The following is a 16,511-nucleotide window of genomic DNA, read 5'->3' as shown; positions in this document are numbered from 1 at the left end:
TATATATGGAAGGCTGATGGTTGTTTCTCAGACAGATGAAATTATATCTATAAATTTGAAGCAAACAAGACTTTAAGACTATTAGGATTGAGATTGTTCATCTGATGGCTGCTGATGTAATTCATAGATTACAAAAATGTCTTTCTTTTAACAATTAGTCTTGGAGGAAAAGCATATGACCTTGTCAGGAAGCTGAGGCTAAGATCCATTCAAAGAATTAAAAAATTCTACTACATAACTGCTTCTTGTATTCATTTTTTAAGACAAGCTGAGTGCTGGAAGTATGAACGGGTTGAAAGCAAAAATGTTTATTTGTTTCATACTCTTTTTAATTCCTATAAACATTTATAAATTATAATCACAGTCACAATGGACCAGCTGGCTTTGTGATCTAATGTAATATTTTCTTCTCCTTGGAACCTGTTCCTCACAATCTTGATTAAAGTTAAATCCAGTTTTCACTGATTTTAATCAACTCACATCACCAGTGAAGATGTGTGTGGAGTACCACTGGACTGCCTTTACATACTAAGTAACTAATCACTCTCAGTAAGATGAAATCAAGAAAGGCAAAATAAAAATAAACCTATTTCTAATTCATTATTTTATTATTATATTCTTCTTATCCATTCTTACTCAGGACTATACCACACTACTACATCATGGTTAACATTTCGGCTGCTGAGCCGAGTATGTATGCATGGTTGCACACCTAATTAGGTAAACATGCATATACATCTACTTAAAATAAGAAAAATATATTTACATAAAGAATTCATAATTTGAAGAGATGTTTTAATGTTAGTCTTGTTATCTAGGTGAGATCAGAAAGTCTGAAGTTATGAAAGGTTACATTCGCTAAAGAAATGCCTTAAAATGCTTACAGATCAGATACCTTTAGAGATGCCATTTGCATACCATGACCTGGAATGCGAATGAAATACATGGAAATATTGGGGTGGCTGAGAGCAGGACCTAGAGTAGCTCGCACAGAGAACAAGGAACAACCCCAAAACATCTGAAGATAGACAATAATAGGCTGTTACACTGATCTGTTCCTCTCTAGATGTCTCAGTGCATAAAGTGGACATATAAGATTAGTGTTAAAAAGAATTATACTACTTTCTTTGCTGTCACAGGGTGCAAATTGTTGATTGTCCTGCCTAAATTGAAAATGAAAATTCATATATATGCAAGGTAATTCTAACTGAGATAAATGTAAGAATATGCTGGGACTTCACTAAGTGTACGATGGGAAGGGGGAGGGAGGTGGTGATATGGTATATGATCTAATACTTGTGAAGATAGAATAGCATGTGCAATATGATTGATAAGGCATAAGCTTCAGGTAGTTTTACTCTACATTGCCCAGTATCATGTTTTCTTAGTGGTTCGAGATGCAAAATCACTGCTGTACTTTATCTCAGTCTTTCTCATCTTCCTTGGGAATCTCTTCACTCCAATCTCTGTTTTTTTGTTTTGGTTTGGTTTGGTTTTTTACATAGATGGCCTATAATATTGAAAATGTAAGTAATAAAAAACAAAAAGTCATAGCAAAAATACTATTCAGTAGAGGAATTGTTTAATAAAAGGAAGAGACTAAGTTCACAAAATTTGAATATACAGAACTAACATTCCATAAAATCATTGAAGCAGAGATAATCCTGCCTCCAGGATTAGACTATTTAATTCATTTTATTAAAAAAATGTCACTGCTATACCTTGGCAAATTGGTAGAGGAGCTGATCACCTGAGTTTCCTTTGTAATTCAGTATCTAAGCAAGACTGCAGGAATCTGAATGTCAGTACCTATATTGTGTATACATGCAAAAAATAAAATATATTTCTAAAAGTTTTCAAGTTTTCTTTGTAGTACAAAATTATATTCGGTGGAATTGATTTTGTTCAGCTGAGATTTTCCTCTTTAAATTTTTAAGATATTGATCAATTTATTTCACCAAATCCAAAATATGTGCAAAATAATTTGTGGACATGTATTTCTAGGTACAATTTTAACAAGTGTTTTCAAGAATGGTTTATCATAACAATTGTTCAATTAATTGGATTCTTTATTTCCAAAAATGTGTATTACAAGTAAATAGAAAACAACTGACAGATGATGGTATTTTGCAGTCCCACATTTGGACAAAACCAACCTTCCACAATCTCAATTTTCCTCTCTTCTTAAAAAAAAAATAAAAAAAAAAATCTAGGGAAATGTGTTTTGCAGGAATTTTGATTCATTTAGTAAGCCTCCCAGTTAGCAGTACTGGAAAATAATCACTCCCACACAAAATGTCTCATTATCATTTCTTCAATATTGCATGCTAATCACTGATTCTGTATCTTGTTAGCTTGAGCAGAGTTTTTACCACTTATTTTTTACGTGATGGACACCTCCAAAAGGCTTCTTGAGAAAGACTGTACCATTGGCAGAACTAGCAATTCTTCTTTTTAATAAAGATTTCCAGACACTTAATACTAGAAAGCCCTGTTTACAGCAACTTCGTCTAGATCTGAAGGGCCCGTAGTCAGGCTCAGTGCTGACATGGGAAATGAGCTCTCTATGGCTCTCCATACCTCGAGTACTGCATTCAGATGTGGGGCCCACAATATAAGAAGGATGTAGACCTACTAGAACAAGTCCAGAGTAGGGCCACAAGGATGATCAAAGGGTTGGAACACCTCTTCTATGAAGACAGGCTGAGGGAGTTGGGGTTGTTCAACCTGGAGAAGAGAAAATTCTGGGAGACCTTACAGCTGCCTTCCAGTACCTGAAGGGGGCCTACAGGAAAGCTGGGAAGGGACTTTTTTTCAGGGGTTGTGGTTACAGGATAAGGGGTAATGGTTTTAAACTGAAAGAGGGTAGATTTAGATTAGACACTAGAAAGAAGTTCTTTACTCAGACAGTGGTGAGGCACAGGAACAAGTTGCCCAGAGAGATTGCGGAGTCTCCTTCTCTGGAGATATTCAAAACCCTCCTGGATGCCATCCTGTGCAATATTCTCTAGGTGATCCTGCTTGGCAGAGGGGGTTGACCTAGATGATCTTCAGAGGTTCCTTCCAACCTTGGCCATTCTGTGATTCTGTCATTCTGTCATTCTATTGTAGACGGTGGTAAATCATCCACTGAAGTTTCTGGAATTAGGATTTCAATGCAGAGAAATAGAAATATAAAAATTTGCTGAGCTAATATCAGGTATTTTTTTAAAAATATGAATCAAAATGTCAGTAAGAATTACTGGATGCTGTAGTTAGTGAATGTCAGGTTACTGACTGAATCAAATATTTTCAACGCATGGTGCAAACAAGGAATGCATGAACACTGATTTCTCTTGGTTTGTGCCAAATAGTTCTAGAGAGGAACAAGTTTTATGGTACCCTACCATTATACATTTCCCTTACTTGAAATATATGTAGTATCGACCTCCTGTCACTACCTTCTAGGTCTTCCTCTATTCCACTTCAAAGCTTGTTCTTCCAACAACTAGTTATTTTTCTGTCCAAAAAAACAAACAAGCAACAACAAATACTTAAGCAGGGCTATCAAAATAACACGAAGCAGTGCTTTTGCTGATGACCTGTTATGATTTTTATTGCAGAAAGTCAAGTTTCCAATCCAGCCCCCAGCTGAAGAAGTGAATTGAACCTTGTAAACTTTTTGCTTGTCACTGCTGCATGTGTCATATGTAATAGGATGTGGCTTTCCATGTTTTTGGCTTGTATGACACTCCAATTCAATTCCACTGTGAGCCCAGGACTGAAAACTGTACTGATACACTGCAGCAGTTGTGTAAGTTGCAGCAGACCAATGTGTAACTCTCTGTTCTGATTATACTTGTGAGAAAAATCTCAGTTTTCTTCAAATAGGATCTTCTGTGAAGCTATTTTATTCGTGATTGCAATGGTAGGCATCCTGTCAATCAGGAGCACATTTTAGTAAACAAATCGTAACCTTTTATTCCCTTTTACCCGATGCCTGATCACCTCCCCTGTTTCCTCATTGGCTGAGTACTACAGGTTGACAAGCTACTCGACACTCCTCTATATATGTACAATTTATTTTTTTTTTTCAACCCTTTAATTTCTCTTTTCTTATGTTTTGAGAACTTGTGATCTTTGTTTTACTGTTCTCACACTGCTCATCCTGTTTTTCTAAAGCTTCTACCTTATTTTGGAACAGTGAGACCTTCTACTGTCCACTTATCTACTTAGCATTTCTCCTTATTATGACTACACAACTGCCTTGGAATACAGAAAATTAGTTCTCTACTGCAAAAACACAACTTTGTTTCTCACATACTCTAAATTTAAAAGGTAAAAATATAGAAATGATTTAAAAGATGAGTATAATTTAAAAGAGAGTATAATCACACCAAGTGGGATGATTATACTGTCTGCCATATCCCCTATTTCACCCATGTGAGGTACATGATCTCTAAACCCTTACCAAAAAACAACTTGCCTAATTAGTAAAAATTCATCTTCATCCCTATTGTTTCAATTAAAGAGGTTATTTTTTCATTTCCTCTTCTGAAACCATCTTGCATAAAATGATTGGAGTAGAATGCCAGCTGCATTGCCCTCCTGAGAAGATCCATGGAGATTTTACCAGCATGAGACGAAATAATTCTTCTGCGGGTGCTATGCCTACTGAAAACCATCATTAATATTTCTAAAGTGTTCCAATTATACAGTGTCACTTCCAGTTATTAAAACTTCTCCTAGTTTCATCTTTTCAATAAGGTGTTTTATTTTGCTTTGTGTGTGTGCAAGTGTGTGTGCATGTGTATGTGTTTCCAGGCAGGGATTGGGTTGTAGAGAATGAAGAAAATTAGTTTATTTGTTAAATAGGTGGAGATGGTTGTTATTTTTAATGAGATTGTAAGCAAAGTCTATATAAGCTGTTTATTCTCATGGCAGAGTGCCTTCTCTGTTATTTAGGCTCTACCTCATGCCTCACCTCTTCTCCTTCCAGACTTAGAAGTGTTTTTGCAGCTTGACCAGGCTCCAGTGGGAGAGCTGGAAGATGTTTTCCTGCCCTAAACTTTGGGATAAGGACAGCCCTACTAGCTGGGGATGTGTCCACAGTTAAGAAGCTAAGTACCTCAAATATTGGGGCAGAGGTCTGCACAGTAGGCAGGGCACAGGAAATCTGCACATGGGAAATATACATCCTCTTCTCAAGAGGTGACTTTGAGATAGCAGCATGCATTTTGAATGATGAGTGTACCTTAAAAAGTGGAGACTTAGTCACAGAACCAAACATCCACCTGCGAGTGCCACCATGTACTTGCATAGACTATGCCAGATTTATTCTGGCATAATTATATATTAAAGAGTGCTCTATGGACCTTGTTTCAGCTGCTTCACACAGCCCAGAAATAAAATTCGGTGAAATTATTTATTATAAATTATTTACCAACTTTGGCTTTAGGAAATGCCACTGATCCTAAACCACAGTAGGGGAGGTACACTATAAAGAAGGAGATTTTCAGTAAAATGGCAGTTTTACAAATTATACTCTTAAGAAGCTGCAGGCTTTTATATGAACTGTCATGTTTAATGCTTACCTTGGCCCTTGCTCTTCAAGCAGTATTTCACCAATTTTTTCTGGACAGTCATTTCTGCACTTTTCTCATATGTTTAGCCATCTGGGTCCCATGGTGACATATACACAGTGTATCGTTAAAAAGCAGTGCTTGACCAATACTCTGGGCTGTGACATGCAGGGGAGGCAGCAGGGGGAAGGAGTGCTGTGATGGAAAGGTTTGTAAGACTACTGGGCAGCATTGCTTTGCTGCAGCTGGAGGGGAGAAATAGCTTCTTTTGGAAGAGAAGAGGAAGAAGCTGGCATTTAATCAACATGCAAGACATGTGGCCTCTTTGGCCACAACCCGAGGGTGCTGCTGGCATGAACTGGTATGGGAAAAGATGTCGTGTGGGAACACTGAGAAGCTCTGTGATAAGACTGACCTTGTGAAGGCCGACTGCTATGAGTGTAATATCTGTGACTGCCCCCCAGGCAGGGCACCAGGTGACATCTTGCTTCCATGGTCTCTTGAGAGCCTTACAGAGGCAATGGTTGGGGATGTTTAACTGCAGACAGCCTTGGCTCCTTTTTGGTGACTGATTTTCCTTCTCTTAGCAAACAGCCTGTGGGAGATAACTAGCGTGCCAGGCAGTAACTGGCTCCTAAGCAGTGACTGCCACAGGCTCCCATGTTCCCTGTGGGGAATAGATCTCCTATCACAGCACCACCTGAAAATACAGACAGCTGCACATCATACTTTACGTATACACAGACTTCAATACTTTTCCGTTTACAGGTCCTAGATCTGGTAAGTTAGTGTATCTGAGTTTCTTCTTGGTGAACTCAAACCTACTGTCACCAGGCTATTTTTAATCTGCTGTTTGATAAATAATTTAAATCAGTATGTCCATTTTTATAACTGTTTAGTGATCTAGTCCAGAGTACCAATCTGGCTGAAGAGCAACCTGCCTAGAGCAACTCAGTTAGGGCTTCTCCTCGTTCTGGCTTTCCAAGTAACCACATAAACATTCTTGCCAGAACAACACAAAAGGTAATTTTGGGACATAAATATTTTGGGACATAAACGAGTGTCTGGTTTTTTTTGTTTGTTTGTTTGTTTGTTTGTTTCCCAGAAGTACTTGCTCGTGATGATCTAAAGCATGTGCTGAGCCTTTGCTGCCTGTTGTGCACTGCCTTCAACACAGATCTCAGACTCTTGGGATGTTTTTTAACCACAGCATGAAAACTACTGCCCTAAGCTTAAAGGAAAGCAATGACATGTGCTGACTCCCTGAGGTTTGGAAAAAATCCTCCTCTGAGGATGTTTCTGGTAGGTAGGGCATTTTGCAAGTGTTACCTGTGGTATACTTAATGGGCACAGTCTGTTTAGAAACTGGTAAACACAGTGCAGCCAGAGAATTCTCTCAAGACCATGATCTAATGCTGTCTGTTCCTCAAGGTGTTGCTTTGAGCTCTTCTGTGAAGGATCAGCTGGGGACATATGAAGTTCATAAAATAGTCTTTTATTTTCAATTATATTGCAGAAAAGACAGAAGGCTCTATGCCAAAAAATATGATATCTCCTCAGTATTGTGCAGCTACAGCAAGAGACACTGTGGTGGTAACACAGCCATAGAGCAGACCCAGCCTTTCACAACTAGTTACACTCACCATCTCCAGAAATTCATCTTTTTTCAATTTCTGAAAAGCAAAAATTATGAAAAATACTTAGCAAGAAGTAAAAGGGTCCATAGAAATAACCATATAGGGTTCTTAGCTTTGCTAAATTCAATCCAGAATAAATATAATCTACTGTCAGCTCCAAACCATCACATTTTATATATTACTAAATGACCATATGCCTCCTAAACAGTCTCTTGTGCAAAGTGTTTATGGCCTAATTCTGCCACCCTTGGCGTGATGACTACTGCTTTGGTCCACCTCTAAACCTACCCCACATATTCAGGGACTGCTCGCAGTCAGAAGCTCCTGCTTTCCTAGCAGTCTAAGTTCATAGAATCAGGTTTTTAACAGAGAACAAGGTGATATAATGTTTCCTCATTTCTGATGCATTCTTCAGTTTGAGTGTGTAGAGATGGAGTGGGGATTAGTAGCTATAAAATAATGTGGCCTCTGATATTATGTAAAAAAGCAGTCTTGTCATGCTGGGGATTTTCTGACAGCTTATTAAACGCACTCATGCAAACTAAAGGATGCTTACAGTGTAAGTTAAATGCTTATCTTCAGTGAGTGTTTGCATTTGGTAGATAATGTCAGAGTGATGTATATGTATTTAGAGAAACATGCAGTGAAATGTTGGCAGAGAAATTAAAATCTGTTATTTGCTCTATATACGCTAGCTATTCTAGCTGTTGATGTGCAGCAGGAGTTACCACTGCTCACTACATGCTTCACATCCCACTGAGGCTGTCTACATGGTCTTTTACAGACTGACATATGTTCCTTCTGCCTTTGCTCTGAAGCAGCAGCTGTGTGGCAGTGGCTGGTGTGCTATGTATGCAGTGCAGTGCTCTGCTCCAACAGCACAGCAGGCTGTGAGGCACAAGACACAGGTTGCTGTGACTTGGGGCAGATTTGGCTCTGTGGCTTGGAGTCACAGGGTGCTGCTTGTCAGGCTGTGTTAGAACAGGGACCAAGCTCGTGTCATTATACAGGCCAATAGCCTCAACCTCTGAGGATACAGGTCTAATATCAGATTTATATACTTTCTTTTACTATTATAGTAATATAATGGTAAGGACCCAAATTCATGGGCAATATTTAGCTTTAGACATTCATACCATACAAACTGTGTTGTTCCTCTCCCTTCTTCTCCAGCCCTCTAGGGAGGGGGCTGCCTTCTGTTTTGCCAGCAGAGCTCTTTGGGACTCCTTAGGAACCAAAACCAAGCATTGATATGGTTGGAAAACATCTAGGGAAAGGCAGGATTTTTCTGTATTTCAGCAAGATCATTTCTGTGATGCAGTTCACAGGGACAAACACTTTTTATCTCCTTCTGTAAAGAAGTAAGTCCTTATTCTTAAGACACAGCAACTCCCAATGCTTCTTGCTCTTAACCAAGACAGAAGCACACTTATCAAATGCTGCCTGCTCTGATCAGTGACACCATTTCCTAGCTAGTCTTCCACTGGAAAACTGACTGCTGTACAGAAACGCTATTAGTGGCCTGCTAAGCAGACAAACACACACTGACAGGGTCCTACCAGATGATGGTACCAAGCTGCATTTCCTTGGTCAGAGTTGTTCTGTGCTTCAAAAAGTATTGTGAAGTTGAGAGCCCTGTACACCTATATAGCAGAAACTTTCATACATGAAGCATCTGCTGCAGGGCTAGGAGCTGGGTAAGTCAAGTCCTGCTAGCTAGAAGTACAGCACAATATAGCTGCACAAGCACTCCAATCAGTCTGAGTTTGTGACAGTGTCTGGGAAAATATTTCCCAATAGAAATCTTCTGAGGTTTAACACAGCACCAATACTTTGGCTTGATACGTTAACTTGTATTCACAGGCTGTCACTCATTATTCTTAGGAGTGACAGAAAAGCTTTAGTATTTAAGAATAATGGAGGGATATCAATAGAGTCTTCAGATTCATAAAACCCATTGTTAAGTCTTTTTCTCCCTTGCACATGCTGATTGAACTCAGTAAGTTCTCTAATTATTCTTTTAAATAACAGCACTTGACATTTTCCCTGAGGGCTATGTAACAAGTGTGTCTTTACAATAAGAATGGTGTCGTTAATAGATTAATAGCTGCAATAATGCATATAGAAGCACTAATGGGATGGGTGAACTCATTTAGGTAAAATAGACGGGGTCTTTGCTTTTGTTCACCCACTGCTTGTAACTCAGATATTTAAACAGTTAGACATAAAACCGTGAAAACAATTCCTGCCCGTATTCTCTCTGTATTTTCTCCTTTTCCCTGACTTTTTCATTTTCAGCACTACTCTGTTTTTTCCTATTTCCTCTCCTCTTCCACTTAACACTTATTTCTCCCCTGGAAAGAGGATCAATGGCCTGGTAGTTACTGTGCAAAAGGCATAGCTCTACTAATGCTAGTATTTACTTATCACTTTCCCTGTGATATGCTATAAAACAAGTAAGTGTATAATCTGTTTGTGTTTTGTTGTTGTTGTTATTTTTTGTCTTAGTTTTACAATTTTGTTATCCACTTTTTGTAGAAATAATGGGAAGGGAGAAGAGAACATCCTGTTTTAAAGTAATGCATTGAACATTAACTGATGTTAACTTCTGAAGGACTGCGGGTGTGAAGCAAGCCTCCTTCTTGCAAGCAAAACTATGTTTCTTATGTGTCAGATGTAAGCAGGGAGGATTAAAAGCTGATGTGACACAGTTCAGCCTCCCATGCTGCGCAGAGACAGAAGAGGAGACTTGATTGGCATCTGTGATGGTAAGTCCCAAATGTAGCATTTACTCACAGAATTTTAGTAGTGCAGTGGATCATTTACAGATGACTGGTTTACTAGATGACTGTTTTGTTCTACACTCTGTGAATCAGCCAACACACTCATGAGTACAATCAAATAATTATACTGACTTTTACAACTTTGATAGGTTGCATTCTGCCTCTCACTTTCCAGAGATCCTGTGCAACAAAGATGCTAAACCTCAGAGTTGTTTTGCAAACTCCCTGCATTACATCTCCTGTATTCCTTGATTTACATGTAATCTGTAGATGGATATTTTATAACTTTGCCAGAGACCCAGCAGAATAGATAAAAAAGTTTCTGGATCTTACTGATTTGGGTAACACTTAGTACAATACAAGAAAATATTTGATGGATTCAGTTTGTATGAGCCAGCTCCTTTCCCCTTCCCCCCCCCCCCCCCCAAAAAAAAAAAAAAAAAAAAAAAAAGGTGTAAACAGCATTTTTTTATGAATCTTTACCAAATGCCAACATTGGTGATTGTCTTTACAGAGTCTCAGCTGGAGATTAACAACAGATAAAGAACAAGCCTGTAAGAAAGTAGGGTGAAATTGCAATTAAAGGAAGAACTGTAATTTGATGTGGGAGAAACAATGTTTTGGATAGAAAATAGAAGGTAGGAACAGAACTAAAATGTAATAAGGGAAAAGAAATCTGTAAGATTAGAGAAGGATGTTCCAAAAGTTTATTGTTTTGGTTTGTTTTGGTTTGTGAACAAATCTTTTAAGAGCAAATTTAAGGAAAAAAAAAAATCTCTTTTTTGAATTGGACCCCTAAATCTTTTGAAAACTTGCTTACTTTTCAATGAATTAGATCACTGCTGCTTGCTACCTTTAATCTTGAAGCTGATTTTTATTTCCTGATTAGAATTCCAGGTAAGACTTTTCCTTGCATGATCTTTTTGTTTAAAAGAAAATAAGCTGCTTTTGTCAGTTAGTTTGTCAACTGTTTAATGTTTACGCTGTGACCCTAAAAAACTGTGTTTGATACTCCATTTGAGTCTGGCTTAGTAAATATAATGTTTTTACTCTATTTCTCTGTGAATTCTGTGCGAATCCCATGTCACACTCTGTCCTTGTATGGTGTTTTCACTTGTTATTGCTTTTTATTAAATGTATGTTACAGAGCATACAGCAAAAAGTAGAGACAGACTTATAAACTGTAAGCATTCTTCCTGCACCATATTATTACCCAGCTAAAAAAGCATTCTTAGGTATTAGAAATCTTTGTACATGTGTCAAGATTTAGTGATGAGTTATGCCTGTATCTCACAACGAATAGGATATGATCATCTCTAAACAGACAACTGAAATTTTAAGTCATTGCAGAAAGAGAATTTGAGGCTGGGATCTTTATTATGTCTCAATAATACATGTGCTGTCAAACTCTCCTCTTTATAGCCACAGTGGCATATGTACATGCTACAGAGCTGAGAAAGTTAATTGGGTACTTCAACAGTGTAATGTAACAGCCCCAGTTTACAGCGCTCAATAAATGGTCTCCTGGATGTGTTGTTGAGCTTTCGTCTGCCTGTCTGTTACTGTGTGCACACTACTATTAAAAGTATCTTGTACTTGGAGCAAATTGCATTACTAACCAGAAGGACACTGGGAACTGCACATGACTGGGTGCTGTAGGAGTGAATTCAGAGGAGAGTGAGCTCAGAAACATATTACATCTCCATGTTTTTGTTTGTTTGTTTGTTCGTTTGTTGTTTTGTTTTGGTTTTGGTTTTGGTTTTTGGTTGGTTGGTTGTTTTGTCTGTTTGTTTTTGTGTTGTTTAGTTTTGTTTTTTACCCAGATGCCTTGTTATGTGTATTGCTGAAAGGTATTTTTTTAATATCAAATTTCTTCATGAGGAGTTTTGTCATTATATAAACCCGTTTCAGTGATGCACTCAATTTCACAAACAGCTGCCATTTATTTACGCCTACTGCATATCCCTCAGAAGGTATTTATGGTGCCATCAGGGCCCTGGAGGCACCACCAGGCCTTCCTGGCATTGCCAGGAGCCTCCCTCTACCCAGTGGGGCCTCGGCACTGGGGTAAACCTTGACCAGGAGCCCAGCTTCTACCCTGATCTGGAGCCCAGTTTCAGCTCAGCCCAGGGCTGTCAGTCCCTGCCTGAGCTTCATAATCATCTGGTGACTTCTGGACTGTCAACAGGACCCATGCCATCACCCACCTGCCCTGTCTGCCATGCTGGGGTGCTGCAGGAGGCAAGGGCCTCACAAGCCCCTGGCCTGCAATCCCAGCCCCAGCTGTGTTCAGTACTGCCTGGCACGAGCACAGGGGGCGTGGAGTCCTGGACCAGAAAAATCATCAGAAACATAGTTTAGAGAGGAGACACAAGAGGCTGCAATTAACAATTAATTAACATGTTAATTAATGCAATGACTGTTCCTGAATGTCTCCAGAAGAAAAATGCTCCAGGCATTAGAAATAAGGATGTTTTTCCATAGCTTGTGGTGGAGTATGATCTCCTCTGTAGCTTTTGCTGTGGTTATGTGTATGTGTGTATGCAGGCACATTTATGCCAGAGGGACTCACATGTATAGCAGAGTTTGCGTGGGGATGCTCTCCTGTCAGTCACTTGTAGACACCTTCTCTATTCAGCAGCCTGTTTTCCTGAAACCTATGCAAGCCTTCCTCCCCACCCCACTCCCCACCCTTCTTTTTCTAACTCCCATGCCACCAAGAATGACTCCTTTGCCAAATTTGGCTGAAATTCTCCAAACTGCTGAAAAGCCACAGCACAAGTGCACGTTTTCATAGGCAGTTGGGTAGTCCAGGTTTCCTCTCCCCACATGCTCTTGACCCACATGCCAAGACCACTTCAGCAATACTTACAGGGTTAAAAATCAGTTCCCTCCAGAACTGAATAAAACTGACCTCAAATTGTCAGCAGCAGAGATCTGTAAGGCGCTGTGTGCTTTCCATGAAGAAGGAGGGACAGCCCTCACTTCCCAGTCCTGTTGCAGGTGTTGAACACACCAATAATCCTAATGCCTTCATGGGACCACTGCCATTGCCAAAACCATACACCTAAGTACTGTTTGCATGGTGATGGTCTGAAGCAGTGTCTTAAGTCCTTAGCTTGTCCAAATCTCAAAAAAGCTTCCTTTCTTCCAGGGTTTCTTTGAATTTGTTTAGTTAGACTGCAAAACTTTTGAGATGTAGATTAACTCTAAGTATTTCTTCAAAATGGCTCTTCCTGACTTTCTGACTTTGACATATTGGCCAATTATAACTGAGAATATTCTTTGTAATATAATACTAAATTTCCTAATCTTTTAATAAAATAAATTCAAATAGACTTTAATTAATTTACCAACTTTACTTGCAATTTATTATTATCTTTAAACTATCTCCAGGTTTAAACTATCTTCATGTGATTAAATTTCACATTATTATTGATCTTCCAGACCTAGGTACCAGGAGATATTTTCAGATACTTTTTATTATGGTTATGTCTACATAATATATGAAAGAGGCATGAGAAGTTAAATATGGAAAATAAGTATGAATAGATGTAGTTAAAACCCTACTGTGATTTTTCCCTAGATGAAGAGGATAAAATTGTAATAGTGTCTGGATCCTTCATTCTTACAAAGAGATCTTTATTCCCAGGATGACCAGTGGGTAGACTGTGCAGCATGAGATTTCTGCATTGTGAAGAGACTGAAAAGCTCAGGTTAAACGTAGAGCTGAATCCCTCAGGGTAAAACTGCAATCTTCTTCAGAATTCCTTCAGTTCAAACACAAAAAAATCTGCATCATTAAGGAAAAGGGAAAGCTTCATGACTTTTCTCAGGAAAATCTGAAGACAAGATCTTTTGTCATATTGCAAATGTATGCACAATAATGCATAGGCATTAAAATCCATTCTGATTGTTGGTATAGGGAAACATATGGTCTTGAACAACTAGCAAAACAAATGAACTGAGAGAAGCTGAAAAGAAAAGAAAAAAAATCAACCAGCCAAACAAAACCAATAAAACAATAACACAAAAAAAGCATCAACAACAACAAAATATTTATAGAATAAAAAGGAAAATGGCAAACAATAATTTGACCCCCCCTCATCCATGAATATTTTTAATATGGTAGAATAAACATTGGCTATATTCTTTTTCCCTACTGTCTTCTTATTTGTAAGTCCTGGCTTCTTCTGGCAGAGAGAGATAACATATTGTAATAACAAGGGAGGAAAGAAAACACAACAAAACAAATCTGAAAGGTTTAAATTGATTTGAAAGGTTCTTCAACAGGGCAACATATAGCATTTTGATGTCTTTATTGAAATTTTTCATAGTCAAGACAAAGCCCAGACATTCATTCTGATTACATTTTACATCAGGAATTAGGATAGACATTATTTTGTTTATATATTGTTTGTCTCTTAGCCATGTTTTCAAAATAAGAAAGATTATTTTGATAAGGAATGTTTTTTCTTTTAAAAATTTGAATATATGCTCTAGAAATACCTGTGCTAAAGGTAAACGACTGAGTCCTGGAGCAGCCTTGAAAGAAAATTACAGATAAGAAAGTAAAAGGGAATTTTTGATGTACCTGAGAAATGGCAGAGCTGAAAAAATTAATGTCTGTTATCAGCATCTGACTTACTGCACAGTGGAGCAAGGTGCAGATATACATAATCTGAAAATATCCAAGCCAGCTCTGGAATTAGAGACAGCATTGGCATACCAAAATAATGCTGTACTTGAGATGCTTAACCTTATCTTGTAGATTAATAGGAGTATTGTTAGTTTATGCACAACACTCCATCAACTGATAGCTTTTGCACAGCACTACATTGACTCAGGTATATTGCTTCTGGTCTAGCCTGGCTCATAGGACAGCTGTGCTGAGAAGTCCAGGAGACCTGACATGTAGTGAGAGTTAAAAGGCCAGGATAAAATCCTGTAATGACAGGGGCTAAGAAATCTTGACACCATTAAGCCCTGAAACTGGTGGAAAGGGATGGCGATGGCAGGTTACAAAGTGCTACAAAATAAATTATGGAGGTAAAGCAAGGCAGCATTTCCAAAGGAGAATGTGCAGTGTGATAATAGTCATTTCAGCAATGGACATATCTTTCTGACAGGAATTTCTCAAACTGAGTGAGAGAAGGCAGCAAAGACAAGAGAGAACTTCTTCAATGCCAGATTTCAATCAGAAACCATGATGAATTGTGACCTTATCAAACTGTGGGAAGCTATGTTCCAGAAAGACTTTTTTTTTTTTTTTTTTTTTTTTTTTTTTTTTAAGAGCAGTGAACATTTCTACAGTGGATTAATAATTAGAGAACAGTGTGTAATATCTACCATTAGGTGGTTATTAAAATAATTTATTACTTTTTGAATGCATCAGCCTTTCAGTTAAATTACTCTTCTCTCCTCCAAATGTGAAATTTCTTCTCTGTTCCTAAAGATTCATCCCTGATAACACAAGATTTATACGTATCAGATATTGCAGTTTTAAATACCAAATCTTCCCTAGCTGCAGGGTTCTTGACTGTGTTTTACAGAGACAGGCCAATTATACCTGTTTTATAAGGAGGTTCATTTTTCTAAAACAGTGGTAAGAAAGTTATTAAAATTATAGGAAATATAGTATGTATGTATTAAGCACAGCAAAATATGTAATTAAAAATCTTTATTACTAACATTATGTAAGCTTTTTAATAAAGTGAAACCCAGGCAACTTTTATACAGACCACACTCATTTGGTAAGAATAAGATAAATGAAGATGTCAGCATTCTTTGCTAACCACTCTCTGTAAAACCACCTCATCTGCATATTCTTTGTAACATCTTGATCTGTATTATTCTGCTGTTTAATGCTACATACAAGTCATCCAATCACCTACATTACTAGAGTCACAGAGTTCTAAATGTTTATTTTAAAAGTAGGAAAAAACGGAGATGGATTTCATTGATGTGAAAGTCTCCTCACATGAAAACATCTTTTCCCTTCCCTTCCCTTCCCTTCCCTTCCCTTCCCTTCCCTTCCCTTCCCTTCCCTTCCCTTCCCTTCCCTTCCCTTCCCTTCCCTTCCCTTCCCTTCCCTTCCCTTCCCTTCCCTTCCCTTCCCTTCCCTTCCCTTCCCTTCCCTTCCCTTCCCTTCCCTTCCCTTCCCTTCCCTTCCCTTCCCTTCCCTTCCCTTCCCTTCCCTTCCCTTCCCTTCCCTTCCCTTCCCTTCCCTTCCCTTCCCTTCCCGCTGAACTAACACCCTCCATCACCTTTCCCCCTTTGGCTTTGTTTTGATGTGTTTTTGTTATGTTTTGTTCTGAACTACACCATTAACAGACATTACACAAACTTTTTACCTGAAAAACAAACCATTACACACTTTACAGCCAAGGTTCTACCTTGGTTCTTTTTTATGTCAAATAACCTGATGTCTATTACAGGAACAAACTTTCAGATAGATTTCTCAAAAATTAACCATTGCTTATACTTTCATAATGATTACAAGTGTAACACACATAAAAAAATGCATAAAG

The sequence above is a fragment of the Aythya ferina genome (genome assembly GCF_964211825.1).
Source record: "Aythya ferina genome assembly, chromosome: 1".
Taxonomy (NCBI): Eukaryota; Metazoa; Chordata; class Aves; order Anseriformes; family Anatidae; genus Aythya; species Aythya ferina.
The sequence above is the reverse complement of the archived record's forward strand: the minus strand, read 5'-3'. Positions refer to the sequence as shown.